The sequence below is a fragment of the Ascaphus truei genome, chromosome 6 (assembly GCF_040206685.1).
Source record: "Ascaphus truei isolate aAscTru1 chromosome 6, aAscTru1.hap1, whole genome shotgun sequence".
NCBI classification, from domain to species: Eukaryota; Metazoa; Chordata; class Amphibia; order Anura; family Ascaphidae; genus Ascaphus; species Ascaphus truei.
Genome location: NC_134488.1, coordinates 102209589 through 102228890, shown reverse-complemented (window position 1 = coordinate 102228890; position 19302 = coordinate 102209589). Strand labels below are relative to the sequence as shown.

Here is a 19302-nt window from a genome sequence, read left to right as displayed (position 1 = left end):
TGCAATCGTCATATACGTGCATAACTGATGTAAATAACGCATTTGTAACAGGCTCTATAGTGTCCCCACTTGCGCACAGCTTCGGTACAGGTAGGGAGCCGGTATTGCTGTTCAGAACGTGCTGACAGGCGCATGCGTGAGCTGCCATTTGCCTATTGGGCGACATGTACTTACTCGCGAGTGTACTTAAAGTGAGTGTCCTTAAAGCGGGGTATGCCTGTATGTATGTATGTCTGTATGTCTGTATGTCTTTATTTATATAGCGCCATTAATATACATAGCGCTTCGCAGTAGAAATATGGAACATTTCCGTGTCTTCACTGTGGACATTCTAGTAATGTTATGAGATTCTTTCAAGCATCCACTAACAGGAAAAGAAATACTATTCAAATGATTTGCTACATGTGATACAAACTTCGCAATATATGCAATTAAGTGTCCCTGTGGGAAATTATATGTAGGACAAACTAAGAGAATTAAAAAAAAACAAAGGGTAATATGAACATAAAAGAGATATTAAAACAAATAACTTAGATGCACCAGTTGCCAGAGACTTCCATACAATGTAGCACAACTGAAATACTTTATCATAGAGCAGGGGTGTGTAATCTTTTCCCCCTGCCTGCTCTCCTCTCATGCCCGGCTCTGGCGTCAAATAACCGTGCAAGGTTTTGAATAATCTTTCTCACTGTTGAATGATGGACTTTAAATTGTTTGGAAATGGCCTTATAACCCTTCCCAGATTGATGGGCAGCAACAATTGCTTCTCTAAGATCATTGCTGATGTCTTTCCTCCTTGGCATTGTGTTAACACACACCTGAATGCTCCAGACCAGCAAACTGCTAAATCTTCAGCTTTTATAGAGGTGGTCACACTTGCTGATGATCAATTAATCAAGGGCATTTAATTAGCAGCACATGTCTGCTTCTTAATTCCTATGGAAGCAGTAAGGGTGTACTTAGTTTTTCACACATAGATTCTCCCTTTTGGCTTTATTTTTGTTAAATAAATCATGACACAGTGTAATATGTCATGTGTTGTTGTTCATCTGAGGTTGTATTTACCTAATTTTAAGACCTGCTAAGGAACATTTGATTGTTATTATGTCCTGATCTGTAAAACCATAGAATTCAAAGAGGGTGTACTTTCTTTTTCACACCACTGTATGTCACATAAAAAAACATTTGGTGCGAAAATCTTTGCACTGCATTGTGGGATATATGTGCAGATATAAACACTGACTTTTGTTTTCTGCACCTGAGGAAGGGTTAACACTGGTCCACGAAACGTCGTGCTACTTTTGGTCTCACCGATTTGCAATAAATGATCTAAGGATCTTTTGAAAGAAGAGTGCAGCTATTGCTCTCCTTTTCCATTGTGATTACATGGATGCGGTTAGGAAATCCCGCCATGGAGAAGCCACGCAATCATAATAACGGTTTAAGAAAATGATCCATAGGAACAGGAGTGCAGGGCCTATTCTGACTACTGGGAAAGTGACCACAAGCATACACCGGTAAACAAAGAAGCCCCAAAGCATGTCCAATATGGAAAATGATTTGATTCATTTCTAGATGTTTTTTCTTCTCATATGTATGGGTCATTTAGGTCAATCTTTTGGCCAAAACATTTAAGCCTGCAACCATGTCAAGGTATAGACCCTATCACGAGGTACCTACTCTACCACTGCACAGACAAAAGAGGGAACACAACAATGGTATATATGGGATGCTGTGCCTAAAGGGTTACAATTTAGAACTATTATATGTGCTACGTATGTGTGAGCTACAGTGCAGTTAAAACTGAGTAAAAAAACAAACAAAAAAAAAACAAAAACTAAAGTGCTCTAAGAAGTAATGAAAGGAAATCTAAAAAAGGCACAAGAAAAAGAAATAAATTATATATATAAAAAAATAAATATATATATATCTTCCCAAGCTTATTTCTGCAGCAAGATCACTTTAATTACATGTGTGTATACGTGGAACGGATGATTAAATGGGGCTGGGAAGGGTGAGCCTAAACTAAGAGGATGGGCCACAGACCTTTCAACAATTTACAATGAGACATACACAATCTTAGCCAGCTCACAACCCAGACCCACACTATACTTTAATATATTTCATTGGACCAACTGAAGTTATTCTTTGTTTACTGTCAGGACACTATACTGCCAGGCAACGGTCAAACAGTTTTGTGAGCAATAGCATCATGTGTAGGCATTACTATTTGTTAATTAGGGTTTCACAGAACAAATATCTTCTGGCAGGAGGTGAACAATGTAAAAAAGGTTGGGACCCACTGTACTAGAGTAAAGGTACCACCATGTTATAGCTGTGTAATATTGCAGGCATAAGCTATAGGAGTCCATGTTAAAATGGACAACAAGTAAAGAGTGACTTACTGTGAGTGCTCATTTGCATGTCTTACCCAGAATCCTTGGCTGCAGTGGAAGCATTGTATGCTAAACGATAATGGGGAAAGGGAGACATGCAAATTCATCCACAACTGGTATTTTTATTTACTGTACACTGTATGGTGGAGTGTTTATGACACTTTCCTTTACCCACCATAACTTTTTTTGTCTGTGTAAATGGCAGAAATTATTGAGTATTTCAATCAATCTGGCACACGAGAGGTTAATGTTGGTTACAACATTGTCTTAAAAATGACAAGAATTAATTGCCTGTTAAACCCCTGACCAGGCCTATTTTTATGTGCTGATCTAAGGATAAATAATATCTGGGGGGGTTTAAATATGGCTTCACTGACACTACAAAAAAAACAGGACCCACCTTCAATGTACCTTGACAGGCATTCTGAAAGGGATCTGCAAATTTCAGAGGGTGGGGCTAAGAAGCTATTCCCAAAAAAGTTTGTGAAGTTATTAAATATGGAATCCTGGGCCGGACAGCAATTCGCACGAATAACAAATAGATATGTGTAATTGTTGAGATTTCACAAATCAAATGATAAAAACAGGGTTTCCAATGTACAATCTCTGATATCTGTTTCTCATGCACAAATAGAAGTTATGTGGTCATATTTCATATCCAAGCGTGAGTATTAAGTACATAGAGGCACACACAGTGAAGATGGAGTTTGTCTATGTATTATTGAAACAAAAGTTATGAAGTCTTTTATATATTGAGGCAAAGTTTAAGCGTCATTCTCTTAGTCGTAAAAATGTCAGCCAGAGCCGGTTGATAAATGGAGTGGGGTTATGTTGTTCTCAATGAAGGGAATTTAGGGCCTCGTGCAGTAAGCGCCAATAAGGCTTTTATCGGCATTTTCCCGCCAAAATTGGATTTGAGATTCAGTAAGCGCCGATAAGTGCTCAAAATCGGCAGTTTTTCTTGCCGATAAAAATTTATCGGCATGCGGCTGCTGATAACCCACTTATCGGCACTTTTCGGCACTTTTTGAAATCGGCTGTATTCAAGTAGCCCCAATCAGCTTAGCGGTGCTGATCGGCACTCAGAAATGGAGATTTCTTCGGCAATTGGTCCCGCCAACTAAAGTTGGCAAGTTGGAGGGGAGAAGGATCGTCAAGGTTGCCGGGACGGCACTTAGAAAAAAAAGCTCATCTCTACATCAATGGAGTCAATGTAGCGGGGACTTATAACATTATAGGACTGTTTACGTTGTATTGCTCATAATAAAAATGTGCTTGGCATTACAGTGTCGAGGTCCTTCACTTCATCGTGTCACCCCTTACGTTTATTATTTGCATAACATTGTACTTTTATATGTTATGATGATTTGCGTGTCACATTACTCTTCATGTTATGATGTGTCAAGGGAAAATCCTATACTCAACTCTTAAAGGAGCAGCTCACATCATATCCAACATGTAACTGAAGTGTGCTTCAATTTATTATATGATGTAACACATTTCACACATCTAACACAACCAGCGTATAGTAATGTTGCTATACATTAGAGAATGCTTTGAATGTGTAACGCATGATCAAACGTAAATGTAGCCTTTTGTTTTCATGTTTACATGTACTTTGTGACCTCCCTCTTTTGAGGACGGCCGCAATTGGACACTCAATCACATTGCATGTTTACATTGTACACGAAGCATTACAATCACTTCATGCTAACTTATACACACATGTAGAATAGTTACTCATTTTTACACGATTTAAACTGAATCAATAGCAAAAATCCTGATGGCATTAAATTATGCATATGCACTTTACAATTACTTCATGTGAACAGGTGACAATAACATGACAAATTACACATGTTGCAACGTAGTTTCTCAACGTCAATGTCATGGTTGTATCCTAATTAGATGACTGAGTGTTGTGTTCAGAAGTGGTACATGCATTACACATTCCAGAAATACTTGCCAAGAAATGGTTCTACAAAGCTTAACGTTACATCATTCTCAAATATCATGATTTCCTGTTGAACACACATAAATAATCCTTTTAATTGGTACTGGATACACGTTGGGAGTGAACAACTTGGATATGTTAATGTAACACCTTGCACTTCAGCAAGTCACCTGACATCATCACATAGGTATTTAAAGGAGGGCAATTACCTGCGCATTCACAGCTACAGACCTGAAAATGATGCGAATGTTTATGAGACGGAGGAAGATTCTATTGGACGAGAGGCTTGCTGATGGAGAGGATGTCACAGGCCAAGGAAGGGACAGGGATAGAGGCAGGGACAGTGGCAGGGACAGGCACGCGGACAGGAGAGGGAGAGGTCGAGGGAGAGGGCAAGGAGATGAGAGAGGAGAGAAGTTGTGCCTCATCCTCGTTTGTACAGAGAGAGAACCCTGTTAGATGGGATGAGTGAGGAAGAGATTGTAAGTCGCTATCGTTTGAGTTCAGCAGCAATCTTAGCTCTTTAAGAAGAGATACGGGGAGATTTAGATTTTGTGACAGCCAGAGGTCGTGCAGTCCCTGGGCTTGTTAAAATGCTGTGCTCATTACATTATCTTGCTTCCGCGTCATTCCAGACAACTGTGGGCATAGTGGGCGGGGTCTCGCAATCTACATTCTCGCGGGCCTTTACCCAGTTTCTATGTGCACTGAATAGATGCGCTAGGAATTATATTCATTTTCTTACAGAGCACACAGAGTGGCTGGAAGTCAGGAATGGCTTTTATACCATAGCCGGGATATCATGTGTGATGGGTGCAATAGATTGCACCCATGTTGCTTTGATCCCGCCTAGTCAGAGTGAGCATGCTTACCATAACCGTAAGCACTACCATTCCCTGAATGTACAGGTGGTATGCGATGTCACGATGAAGATTATGCATGTGGTAGCCAAAGTCCCTGGTTCCAGTCACGAATCCTCTGTCCTGAGAAACTCATCAGTCTTCCATGCTTTCGAAGACCAGGACCAGGTTGGCTGGTGGGTGAGTACATATTATGATGTGTTAACAAACAACTCTTGGTTTTCTAGGAAATGTTGTATGTAATAATGTTAACACAAATTGTTTCATATTTGTGCACGATGGATTATAGGTGACTCAGGACACGGAATTAGGCCGTGGCTGTTGACCCCTGTGGCAAACCCTCAATGTGAAGCAGAGGAGAGGTACAATGTTGCCCATATATCTACGCGATCCGTCATAGAGAGGACATTTGGGCTTCTCAAGACAAGATTTAGGTGTCCCGATAGAACTGGTGGGGCACTTCAATATAAGCCTGCTAAAGTGTCTGATATTATAATTGCATGTTGCATTTTGCACAATGTGGCACTCTGAATTAATGTACAAACAGACATACGTCAGGGCTTGGAGGAGGAGCATCCCGTCAATTTACCAGCTGACACTGACCAAACAGCCAGTGGTGTTGAGACACGTCTGAATGTCATAAACACATTTTTTTCATGTAAGCAAATACATATATGTTCATAGTACTACATAGATGTATTCATTCTTTGTTATGATAAATACATTTGTCCAAATATCATTCACTTAGGAAACAAATGAATATGGTTCGCACACCTTTCTCTTCTCTGCTGTGTGGACAATTGCATGTGGCACCGGTATGTCATTCATCAACAGGTTGTATTATACTTCTTACCACTAAAAGGTGTTGTGTGTACGTGAGGAAATAATGTGTACTAAATCTATATTTTCTGTGCATGCTATTTTTGGTTAGGCATACACAATAAACCTACTATGTCGATAGCCAATAGCTAGTGCAGTATGGTTACATACAATTTTGCTTTTGGAGTGTGACATGTGAGTCACAATGATGTGTACACTATTGTGTATTTCAGATCATATTTGACGTATTCTAGATGTTGTTTCATATCACATACAAAATGGTCAATTCTGTGTGTTGCTTAACTTAATGAACATGTCATGACAATGATTTATATTCATTCATGTTTTCTTTTTCAAGGTATATCACTTCAATGACTGCTCATGGTATGTATTTCAATTCACATCTGTCATAAGATGTGCAAACCTCGATACATGTATAGTTACAGGATGTATAAACAGAACGTAATGAAAAAGATGTGACAATTGAAACATGTCATTTCTGTATTGTGTACGTGCGTTTAGCTACACTTGGTGGTTATTGTGCAGTGTGTTTTAAAATCATTAGGGACATTACATAACATGTAATTTAGCAAACGTAACAACATCCATTCATGGAATATAGGGGTGGGGGGAGATAAGGGGATAAACCCTGCTCAGCTATTGATTATGGGAGGAGAACATCCATTGATGCACATGAGCAATGTTAACACTCAATGCATGTTTGTATGAAAAGACCCCAATGTTTTAAACATCATTAACATTGCAATGTATGTGGATTAGTTGTTGTATCACTTCATCTTCATGTTGATTACTACATTGTCACATGTGTATGTATAAGTGAAAGATGTGTGTTGATTTGACGTACATGTAACATGTGTCAAAATGTTAACACCATTCCAAAGTATAGTTCTTTAGATTCTCAACTTTTCCTAATTCATTCAACACAATGACAATGTAGTTAATATAATTTTTATTTCATTCACGTTAGTTATTAATAATGATCATGATCCTTTATAACTAATGTCAACATATGAACATAAATGAAGTGGACATTTGCATACGCACACATTTCAGCAACAGTGTGTGTGTGTTGTAGTTTTTGTGTGATGCATGTATTTGTACATGAAATAATATAAACCAACATAATATTGTTGCTTTTATCATCGGCCTCACTTAGCTATGTATGTGTTGAACGTTTACTAATAACACTAAACTATAGTTAGTCGTGTGAATAAAATGTACACACAAATGTTCATGGTTTCATGATCTTTAACTAACATTCATTAGCTCATGCATGTTAGGTTACCACTACAACTTAGGTGATAATATAAAATGCACATGACTAAACAGTTTCTATCACCTCACTATTGTTATTGTGTACGTTCAGATACAATGTCTACGAGTTGTTATGTAGCATTTATATTCTGTGAAAGTCACACGTGAGATTATAATATATAGTAGATTAATGTGTTTGCTGAGTGATAATGTTGGTTGCATATATCACATGGCAATACATATAATGTTAGTAGAAAATAACCAAAAAACAATAGAAGTTCTAACTTCCGTGCTTAGCAACATCATTATGTTAATTAAGTGCATAGTAAATATTTGCACTATAGGATAACATTATGTAGTGATTGTTAATCTGCGCACCAATCATTGAAAGCATTGTTACATATTTATTATAATAGTTGTTCACTAGTCGTCACAATCATCTAATATAACGATTGGCTCATCTGAAATCATACATTGGTCCCATGTATTCATCCGCGACATCTGTGAAATACAGCAAACACATGATGTTCAAAGATGGCACATTTATATATATCTCAGTATGACAACGCTTAACACATCTCTATATGATTGCGGATATTCACGCATAAGTAACGTATATGTTTAAACTGCAAGGATAAAACTACAGATACAGAACTGTCTCATTTTTCTAGTGGCGTTGCTGGCATTACTAATGATATGTTTTTTCCGGTGCCTGTATACATAATAATGTGCTCGCACAACATCAGTAGCGCGCGCACGTCACGAATGTGTGGACTAAGTCTTAGCACATGCGCAAAACGATGTGTACGCTGTGCGTTCAATACATGTCCCTCCATGGTGCTGCTAGCAGTAGCATATCATGGCTGGAAGTTATGATATGGAAGCGAAACAAATTAACTTCTTCACACGTACATATCCAAACTTTGTAAACGGACGTGTTCCCACGGAAAAAACGGACGATCAGCCAATGAGAGAACAAAATACGTGTGACGTCATGTTAAGGCACCGTGAAATGCACGCAAACACCCCTCCCACTGAATGAACATTGGCCTCCACCGCTCTGCACGCACCGCCCCACCAACACGCACGCATGACACACTGCACTGACCGTAACAATAAGTTACGGGCACAGCCAATACGGTTTCATGCGCGCACGTCAGGTAGGGGTGGGGCTTGCATCGGTAACCTTTTTAAGGACGCCTTGGGACATTACCACGGTCCCACGTCATATGTGGGCGACACTTTGTTTTTATATGTTGAATGCTAAACAATGAGGTGTGTGTGTATGTTACAGTTAGTATAACATGTTGAAATGATACTTTAAAAGCGATAATAATCTAGGATTTAGGACTCCGTCACCAATGTGTACTAATGGTTCGTCATATAGTATATTGTTATAGGAAATAATGTGTTTGTGCATGCTACATGTAAGCCTGTCTGCAATGTTAAGCTGTATCCACTCATTTGGCTAACAAATGGTGTATATTATTAATGTAGACATATATAATTTGAGTAAAGGCATAACGAAAGTTGTATTTACCATTCTTGTAGAAGTGAAAACTGATTTGGCTGCAACTGCTCGCTCCAGGAAGGCACAACAGTATCATCCATGGTTGAGGCAACCGTTGAATCCTGAATCACACACATCTCCATGAGGGAGTCATATGGATCTGCAGTGGCTTCTTCAAACAAGATGTCCGGAGGTACGTACAGTTGTTGGTTGTTTTCCCATCCACATTGGTATTGCCCATATAAGTTTGGATACATATCATAGTAGTTATGTCCATCTTGCATCTGGTCTTGATGAATGGAGGGTGCAGGTATAGCAGCAGACGCGACAGTCGGTGCGGCTTCAATGTCACTGGTATTAGGCAAAAATATGCTATTTAACAGAAGATATGTTCCATGTTCCATGGTAAGTTTAAATGATGGCGCAACATGCCAGCATCCATATTGTTGATCTAGCCGATCATGGACACGCTCAAAACATTCATTTGCGGATAAAGTGAATCGTACAGAAGTTTTAAAATTTCGTTGTTTGTCAGGTTCTTGGTAGTATGGATATTTCTTTTGGATCAAGTCATAGATTTTGGCCACGTTTGCACTTTTCTCTGGCGTTGATTCGATTGCTTCATAAATTTGTATGATTTACGTGGATGGCTGTGCAATGTGGAAGCTTCTGCCATTTCTTCTCTGTTCAACTGTACAGTGTCTAAGTTGAGCGCATACGGATGTCTGCTTAATGTGTGAATAGTTACATGTTATCTTCGCGGTTTGTTCCAAGGTTATAATACAACCTAACTGTTATACGCCTAGGTTTTCTCCCACCAGAAATTTGTTACAATAATTGGCTGAAATTCTTTGTCTAAGATACACTCTTTTCAGAGGAATCGAAACTTTACTTTCGGCTTAGGCAATCAACATGTGCAAAACAAGTTGACGAATTTAATTAGAATAACAATGTGTGTGAAATATTCTACAGTGCTAGGATGAACAGATTTCTGCTTACACTTAACTAAAATTAACCACACACACATCTCTGTTTGTCTCTTTTTCTGTTTTTCTCTCTCTTTCACTCTCTCTGTTAGTCTCTCTTGATATATACATAGATATATATATATAAATAAATATATATAATTAAATATATATAAATATATCAACATATATATTTATCTATATATAATTAACTTAATATAATTATTGTGTGTATATATGTATATATATGTGTATATATTAAAAAATAAAAAGCAGTTAGCACACTGAAAACAGGTTATCCACTGATACTTATCCCATATATGCACATACACAGAAAGATTTTACCAGATAGAGATCCCTGAGGAAGGTCACACTTAGATGACCGAAACGTTGGATGCAGTGCCATGTATTTCTATTGAATACAGTGTTTCTGGATTTCCCTGGCTGTGTGCTGTCTCGTTTTTCCGGACCAACATCTGGTAAAATGTATCTGTTTATGTGTGCATATGGGACAAGCATCAGTGGATTATCAATTTACAGTGTGCCAACTGCCCTTTCTTCTTGTGTGTATATATATATATATACTAGCTGAGAGACCCGGCGTTGCCCGGGATGTAAATGCGTAATATGTAGTATTATTTATAAATCGTGGAACAATAGGTGAGTATTTGTTGTAAAGGTTGGATAATAATGTTGAAAAGAAAGATGGAATAAAATGTAATACGATGTTGTATAAAAATGGTTTATTGTAAACACACCACAGTACAATGTATATTTTGGTGACATAAGTGATGTGAAAATGTGAGGCGTGTGTCCTGCTAGGGTGTGAGGCGGCGGGTGGCGCGTGGGTTGTGAGTGCTGTCTGTGAGTGGGGGTCCTGCTAGGGTGTGAGCGTGTGTGAGGCGGCAGGTGGGTGTTCATTACGGGCGGCGGGTGGGTAGTGAGTGCTGGCTGTGGGTCGGAGTCCTGCTAGGGTGTGAGGCGGCGGGTGTGTGGCGAGTGCGGGTGACAGCTGGTCAGTGATATTGTTGCGTAGGGGCAGGATGCGGCAGGTGTGTGTCGAGTGTGTGGGGTGGGTGAGAGGTGGCGGGTGTGTGTCGAGTGTGGCGGGTGTCTGTTGAGTGCGTGCGGCGGCTGTGTGGCGCAGGGGTGTGAGCGGTGGGCGGGTGAAAGGCAGAAGTGCGGGTGGGCGAAAGGCAGAGGCAGGAGGGCGGACAAAAGGCATTGAAGGAGGGGAGGTGAGGTCGGAGGGGTGGTGAGGGGAGGTGAAGGGGGGTGGAGGGGAGGTGAGGAGGATGGGTGGTGAGGGGGGGGTGGTGGGGGATGGTGAGGGGAGGTGAAGGGGGGGCGGAGGGGAGGTGAAGGGGGGGTGGAGGGGAGGTGAAAGGGGGTCGGAGGGGAGGTGAAGGGGGGGCGGAGGGGAGGTGAAGGGGGGGGCGGAGGGGAGGTGAAGGCGGGGCGGAGGGGAGGTGAAGGGGGGGCGGAGGGGGTAGGTGGGAAGGGTGGAGGTGTGGGGCTGGGGGGGAGGGGGGAGGTGAAGGGGGGGCGGAGGAGAGGTGAAGGCGGGGCGGAGGGGAGGTGAAGGGGGGGTGGTAAGGGGGGGGAGGTGGTGGTAAGGGGGGGGGTGGTGGAAAGGTGGTAAGGGGGGGGTGGTGGGAAGGGGGGAGGTGGTGGTAAGGGGGGGGGGTGGTGGGAAGGGGGGAGGTGGTGGGAAGGGGTGGGAGGTGGTGGGAAGGGGGGGAGGTGGTAGGAAGGTGGGAAGGGGGGGGAGGTGGTAGGAAGGTGGGAAGGGGGGGGGGAGGTGGTGGGGATGTGGGAAGGTGGGAGGTTGTAAGGGGGGAGTGAAGGGAAGGTGAAGGTGGGGGTGGAGGGGGCCGTGAATGTGGGGGTGGAGGGTGGGGTGAAGGTGGGGGGGGGTGAAGGTGGGGGTGAAGGTGGGGGTGGAGGGGAGGTGAAGGTAAGGGTGGAGGGGAGGTGAAGCGGGGGTGGAGGGGAGGTGAAGCGGGGGTGGAGGGGGGGGGTGGAGGTGAGGTGAAGGGGGGGGGGTTGGAGGGGAGGTGAAGTGGAGGGGAGGTGAAGGGGGGGGGGGTGGAGGGGAGGGTGGAGGGGAGGTGAAGGGGGGGTGGAGGGGAGGTGAAGGGGGGGTGGGGGGGGGTGGAGGGTGGAGGGGAGGTGAAGGGGGGGGGGTGGAGGGGAGGTGAAGGGGGGGGGGGGTGGAGGGGAGGTTAAGGGGGGGTGGTGGAGGGGAGGTTAAGGGGGGGGGTGGAGGGGAGGTTAAGGGGGGGGGGTGGAGGGAAGGTGAAGGGGGGTGGAGGGGAGGTGAAGGGGGGGTGGAGGGGAGGTTAAGGGGGGGTGGAGGGGAGGTTAAGGGGGGGTGGAGGGGAGGTTAACGGGGGGGTGGAGGGGAGGTTAAGGGGGGGTTGGAGGGGAGGTGAAGTGGAGGGGAGGTGAAGGGGGTGGAGGGGGGAGGGGGGGAAGGGGAGGTGGAGGGGATGTGGAAGGGAGGGGAAGTGGAGTGAGGGGTGGGTGAGGGGAGGTGAAGGGGAGGTGAAGGGGGGGGTGGAGGTGAGGTGAAGGGGGGTGGAGGAGGGGAGGTGAAGGGGAGGTGAAGTGGAGGGGTGGAGGTGAAGGGGAGGGGTGGAGGTGAAGGGGAGGGGTGGAGGTGAAGGGGAGGGGTGGAGGGGAGGTGAAGGGGAGGGGTGGAGGGGAGGAGAAGGGGGGGTGGAGGGGAGGTGAAGGGGGGGGTGGAGGGGAGGTGAAGGGGGGGGGGTGGAGGGGAGGGTGGAAGGGAGGTGAAGGGGAGGTGAAGGGGGGGTGAAGGGGGGGGGGTGGAGGGGAGGTGAAGGGGAGGTGAAGGGGGGGGGGTGGAGGGGAGGTGAAGGGGGGGGTGGAGGGGAGGTGGAGGGAGGTGAAGGGGGGGGTGGAGGGGAGGTTAAGGGGGGGTTGGAGGGGAGGTGAAGTGGAGGGGAGGTGAAGGGAGGTGAAGGGGGGGGTGGAGGGGAGGTGAAGGGGGGGGTGGAGGGGAGGTGAAGGGGGTTGGAGGGGAGGTTAAGGGGGGGTTGGAGGGGAGGTGAAGTGGAGGGGAGGTGGAGGGGGTGGAGGAGGGGAGGTGTGGGGGAGGGGAGAGGGGGGGAGGGGAGGTGGAGGGGAGGTGGAGGGGAGGGGAAGTGGAGTGAGGGGAGGTGACGGCCGCTCACTCACCCGTCCGGCAGGTCCCACGTGGATCTGAGGCGGGAGGCAGCGTGTTGTGGCCGCTCCCCCGCTGTGTCCCTGGCGTGCGCTCGCTCACTCCGCTCCCCCGCTGACTGTAGCGGCGCCGGGTGGGGGGGGGGGGTGGAGGGGAAATGAGTGTGGGAAGGTGAAGGCCGCTCCCTCACCCGTTCGGCCGCTCCCTCACCCGTCCGGCCGCTCCCTCACCCGTCCGGCCACTCCCTCACCCGTCCGGCAGCTCCCTCACCCGTCCGGCAGCTCCCTCACCCGTCCACTCCCTCACCCGTCCGGCCGCTCCCTCACCCGTCCGGCCGCTCCCTCACCCGTCCGGCAGCTCCCACGTGGAGGGGGGGGGGTGAAAGCGCGGGAAACAGGGAGAGGCGGAGGAAGAGGCGGAGCCTCCGGGACCGGTGGGGAAGAGAGCGGGAGATGTGCTGCTAACACTGTGAGCCCCGCTAATGTATGTAACACCGTGTGTGTGGGGGGGTTGTGTGTGTTTAGTGATGTGTGTGTGTGTGTGTGTGTGTGTGTGTATAGTGATGTGTGTGTGTGTATAGTGATGTGTGTGTGTGTGTGTGTGTGTGTGTATAGTGATGTGTGTGTGTATAGTGATGTGTGTGTGTGTGTGTGTATAGTGATGTGTGTGTGTGTATAGTGATGTGTGTGTGTATAGTGATGTGTGTGTGTGTGTATAGTGATGTGTGTGTGTGTGTGTGTATAGTGATGTGTTTGTGTGTATAGTGATGTGTGTGTGTGTGTGTGTGTGTGTGTGTGTGTGTGTGTGTGTGTGTGTATAGTGATGTGTGTGTGTGTGTGTGTGTGTGTGTGTGTGTGTGTGTGTGTGTGTGTGTATAGTGATGTGTGTGTATAGTGATGTGTGTGTGTGTGTGTGTGTGTGTATAGTGATGTGTGTGTATAGTGATGTGTGTGTGTGTGTGTGTGTGTGCCCTTCACTCCGCCTCAGGCCAATGAGAGGTGTGCGGGGGCGGCCGGCCCAAGGGAGCAATCTCATTGGCCTGGCCCAAGGTCCAATGAGATTGCCGCTAGGGACACGGGGAGGGGCACAGGGAGACACATACAGACCCGGACACATAGGACACTTTCAGAAATATATAGTAGATATATATATATATATATATATATATATATATATATATATTTATATTGCTACATTGAAGGCCTTGTGTGCAAACAGGCCTTGTTGTAATTCTCTTAACAGTTCATTACAGTTTATAACATTACTGGGTGAGTATGTTTGAGGGCCTATTTGAGTCAGCTGGGTAGAAGTTGTATTTAACACCAAACAAGGCCTCTTTTGAGCCACGAAGGCCTGTACTGTTCATTCTGATTATATATATGAGTAAAAAAAGTGACAAAAACCCTCCACAGGAAAGCAAATATGCAAATACAACTGTATGCTCATCTGCATGTCTTAGGCAGGTCTGCAACCCCGCCTTTCCCCATTATCACCCAGCATACAGCACTTCCACTGCAGCAAGGGATTCTGGGAAATGACATGCAAATGAGCACACAGTGTCACTTTTTGCCTCAAAAACCATTTTTAACATGGTTCCCTATAGGCTTAAGCTTGCTGCATGGTCACAGCTTTGAGTCAGCTAGGGTTAAGGTGCATACCCAGAAAACCACCCACAGACAGCTGTTTCGACCTTAATGGGTCTCATCAGTGTGGGGTTGATTTTAACTAGGTATGCAAAGAGGCTATGGGATAGGCTATACCATAATACTGAGTTAAGTTATGGTGAGTAAAAAAAGTGACAAAAACCCTCCACAGGAAAGCAAATATGCAAATACAACTGTATGCTCATCTGCATATCTTAGGCAGGTCTGCAACCCCGCCTTTCCCCATATATATATATATATATATATATATATATATATATATATATATATATATATATATATATATATATAGTGCTAAACTAAAGCCATTGATGTGTGTAAGTAGGCCTTGTTGAAATCATATTGAAAGTTAAATACAGCTCAGTGAATTAGGGGCTCAATCATAGTGATACCATAATTTTAGCAAGTGTCCTAAAATTTATATCTCATTAACAGAAGGCCTGTTTGCTGACAACAGTGTCAGAGATATTTATATATATATATATATATATATATATATATAATTTTTTCCATCCCTATACACCTAGAAATAATTTTTTCCATCCCTATACACCAATAGGGACCACATAGTATCCACACACACTTTTAGTTGTGCTACAAACTCTCACATTTCCACACCCACCCACACCATTTATATCCTCTCTCACTCCACACACACCTTGTGTAGAGCACTGTTTATACTGTGGGCTCTCCATTCATTTTTATTCACACTGATACACATACACACTCTTTCTTCACTTGCTTTCAGTTACCCTTTGACACCTCCAGCCATAAATCTCATCCACACCGGGGGAAGGACCAGCACAGATAACATTCCAAGAGACACTGTTTTTAAGTAATCCTTGCTTCATTCATTGTAACATCGCCGGAAGAAGAGATCAGTGTATCTCGAAAGCTCGCACAAATAAAAGCATTTCGTTAGCCACAGAACGGTATCATCTATTTATTTTTTGATTACATATATATATATATATATATATATATATATATATATATATATATATATATATATATATATAAATATATATATAAATATATATAAATATATATATATCAGTTAATATATATATATATATATATATATATATATATATATATATATATATATACACACACACACACACACACACACACACACACACACACACACACACACACTGTGTGTGTGTATACATATATCCATAGAGATACAGAGATAATAAAGATATATTCATACACACTTACAGATCTGTTATTGTAACCAAAAATCATACATGATCACATGCCAACATTATGTACTATGAAAGAAGATTAAGGTAAGTAATGTGTTACAGAGTAAAGACACCAGAAAACACAACATCAAAATGTATGCTGTTATATGGGTAGTTATTTAAAGTTGTATGTCAATAATATTAGCATGAAATGACTATCTACATTACCAAACAAACCCACATACATCTCATCTTGAACAAGAGCTAAGTGAATGTCAGCTTCTATTAACATGGTAAGTGTGTAATGTTGTACCATAAATCAACTGATGATTAATACATATTCATATGTTATTAAATATGCCATAATTCAGCCAGTGAGCATTTCTAAACATTCATGTGTATAAGGACATACTTGAATGTTATCAAGCATCTGTACATGATCATACATACACTATGCATGAAATAGTCTGCAGTAAACACCACCAGGACACCAACAAATTTAGTGAATGTGATTATTTTTTTTTGTTTATCCTTTTGAGAGCGAGTCACAGGCCTGCTTGTTGGCTGTTGTGTTTGCCTTTTCCCTTTCCCAAGTACTTTGGCCTTAACTGTACGACTTGTACTGGCCTGTGGTAGTTCTGTGGCACTGGTTGTGGGCTGTTGCATTTCGGGGGCACTGGTTGTGGGCTGTGGCACTTCAGTGGCAGTGGGTGTGGGCTGTTGCACTTCAGGGGCACTGGGTGTGGGCTGTGGCACTTCAGTGGCACTAAGTGTGGGCTGTTGCACTTCAGGGGCACTGGGTGTGGGCTGTGGCACTTCAGTGGCAGTGGGTGTGGGCTGTTGCACTTCAGGGGCACTGGGTGTGGCCTGTGGCAGTTGTGAAGCAGTTGCTAAACATTGCACGACTGATGGTGGAGCAGTTTCTTGTTTTGGTGTTTTAATCTTTTTCCAAAAGCTGGTTAGTAGTAATTGTTGCCCTAACTTTCTTTTTCGTGTCTCATTTGTAGGTGTCCGTTCCTGATTTTGAACAGATGTAAGCGGTTGGATGTTGAGAGGGATCTGCACAGAACTTGCACCTACTGTACCAGTATCATACAGAACTGGGGAATGAAGAACTTATGACTCTGGAGAAAAAGTAGCAGCATGTAAAGATCCATCCTCAGATGGGGTAAAGTGGAATTGTTGTTTTCTTGCTGTAATTCGCAACTGATTTGCTTGGCTTAGATTCACAACTATTGCTTGTAATGTCCTGTTTACATTTTGGATTTCTTTAGGAACTTGGATGATGACTCTTTCAATTTGTGACATTTGTGATATTGACCTTTCCTGCAGTGATATCATCCTTTCAAGCACTGACATCATTTCTGAATGGCGACGATTTTCTTCACCCAAGATTCTTTCTTCAGAAGCTGCAATAGCTGAGTAGGTGTCACGAGCAGGAGGACTTGAATGCTGGGTTAATCCAGAAGTGGGAACATCTTCATGGTCACTTGAGTGAATTTGTCCTTGAGTGGCAACATCTGGTTCTACAAATAAAGAAACACATTATGAACTGCCATGGAACTTTCACTTGTTTTTCAATATAATGATAGTTGTTCTCATAGTGTAACACATAACATGTTTCCATAATTTTTAATTTGTGTCAAATTAAAAGTTTATGCTTGAAGTAACAATGATGTTTCGACTCAGTGTGAAAGAAGAATTAATGAAAATTTGTTGTAACCTCACAACTCCTAGCTGATAGTTTACAACACACACAATACATATTGTCAGGAAACACTACATCTTCTGTGACAATAACTGATGTGAAGTTAATTACATGTGAAAGGCATTTATTTAGCATGGCAAATTAACATCTACAAATGTACACATTAGATGTGCTGCACCTCATACACTCACCTTCCATGCTTGATGATTAGCTGGATGAGCCAGGTGATGAGACATGTTCAGTGTCAGGTGACACATGAGCTTCAGGAGCAACTATATAGAAGAATAACATAAGAATTTTATTGACGTGTACATAATTAACATTAAGTTTGTGTAGTGGGAGTATTTATGGCTAAATATCAGCATCACATAACGAAATGACAATGATATGTTTCTGGCAAGCTGTACATTATCCATCTTAACATCAATGTACATGTGAACCTAATTGGCACATTTATTGTAAAAACAATACAACATACAATGTTCATGCATGAATGTGTTGTAAAATTAAGTGTTCTGTTGTACATACACTGCATATGTTGTGTAGTAATCTAACAATAATGTACATCACTACCATGACAGCAAAGTTGACTCTGCTTTTAATTCATTACCTAATTGTGGAAATGTGAATGAATGTTTTTAGTGATCTGTGTGAACATTTAAGAGAAGAAGGTGTAGCGCTCAATGTGGCTGACACTCATCAACACATGCAATGTGTAGCTCACAGATGGTACTAGTGTGATAATGTGGCGTATCTATAAGGTAAAAAGAAGATATGAGTGAACGAATGACTAACGTATGTTTTCATATATAGTGGCCTGGTGGGTGAAAGTCTTCAGAGAATTACAATTTCAAATGAATGTGATGAACTTCTGTTCACCTTGTCAGCTTGTAACAACTGTAGTCCCTCCCCTAAGACGTGACACCACCATGACCTTTTATTTGGTTCTACCACCTGTAAGCCGTCCCACAAGACTTGACCCAACCATGACCCTGTGATCTGGCTCTGTGTCCGACCCCACCCCCTCTGTTCACCTCTATGCTGTGATTACATATTAATTGCAGCTGGTTTCACACACCGGTACATGAGCGAAATAAAAATCTGTGAGCTACATATGAATAAAAAAGTGAGCTACATATGAACACAATTAAATACCATATGGTACATGTTCCTATTTATGCTCTCAGTATACTACATGAAGCGAAAAAAGAGCTTTAATTAAACATAACGAAATGGGTTTGTGCAAATTATGAATGTTCGCCTTTGAATGCACAATCTTCCATGCAAGACTTGATGAGGCAGTAATGGCCTGTTTATAGGTGTAACATAGATTATCACTAATATATATATATATATATATATATATATATATATATATATAGCAACTGTAAATATTACTGTATGCTCATTTGCATGTCTTAGACAGGTCTGCAACCCTGTCTTTCCCCATTATCACCCAGCATACAGCGCTTCCACTGCAGCAAGGGATTCTGGGAAATGACATGCAAATGAGCACTCAGTGCCACCTTTTGCCAGCATATATATTCATTTTTACTTTTTGTAGGACAACTAGATGTAAATATATATCGATAGATAGATAGATAAATAGATATATAGAGAGAGACATATATACAGATATATATGTAGGTATGCTTAAATTGGGAAGAAAGTATAAGTTGCAGCGGAAATATAGATAAGAACTCTAACCTACGACACGCCTAGTACAGTAACATTTGTCAACTGGTGGAAATGGAGCAGAATAAATTCCGATATC

The 19302-nt window shown here is 42.9% G+C and overlaps 1 long non-coding RNA gene across 1 annotated transcript; it reads left to right on the top strand.

Annotated features, from left to right (window-relative positions):
* Positions 1 to 282: 282 nt before the first annotated feature.
* LOC142497519 (uncharacterized) lies at positions 283 to 17456 on the top strand. Its single transcript, XR_012802265.1, has 4 exons — positions 283 to 6413; positions 8856 to 9007; positions 16828 to 16988; positions 17095 to 17456. It is a non-coding gene; the product is annotated as an uncharacterized LOC142497519 (long non-coding RNA).
* Positions 17457 to 19302: the final 1846 nt, after the last annotated feature.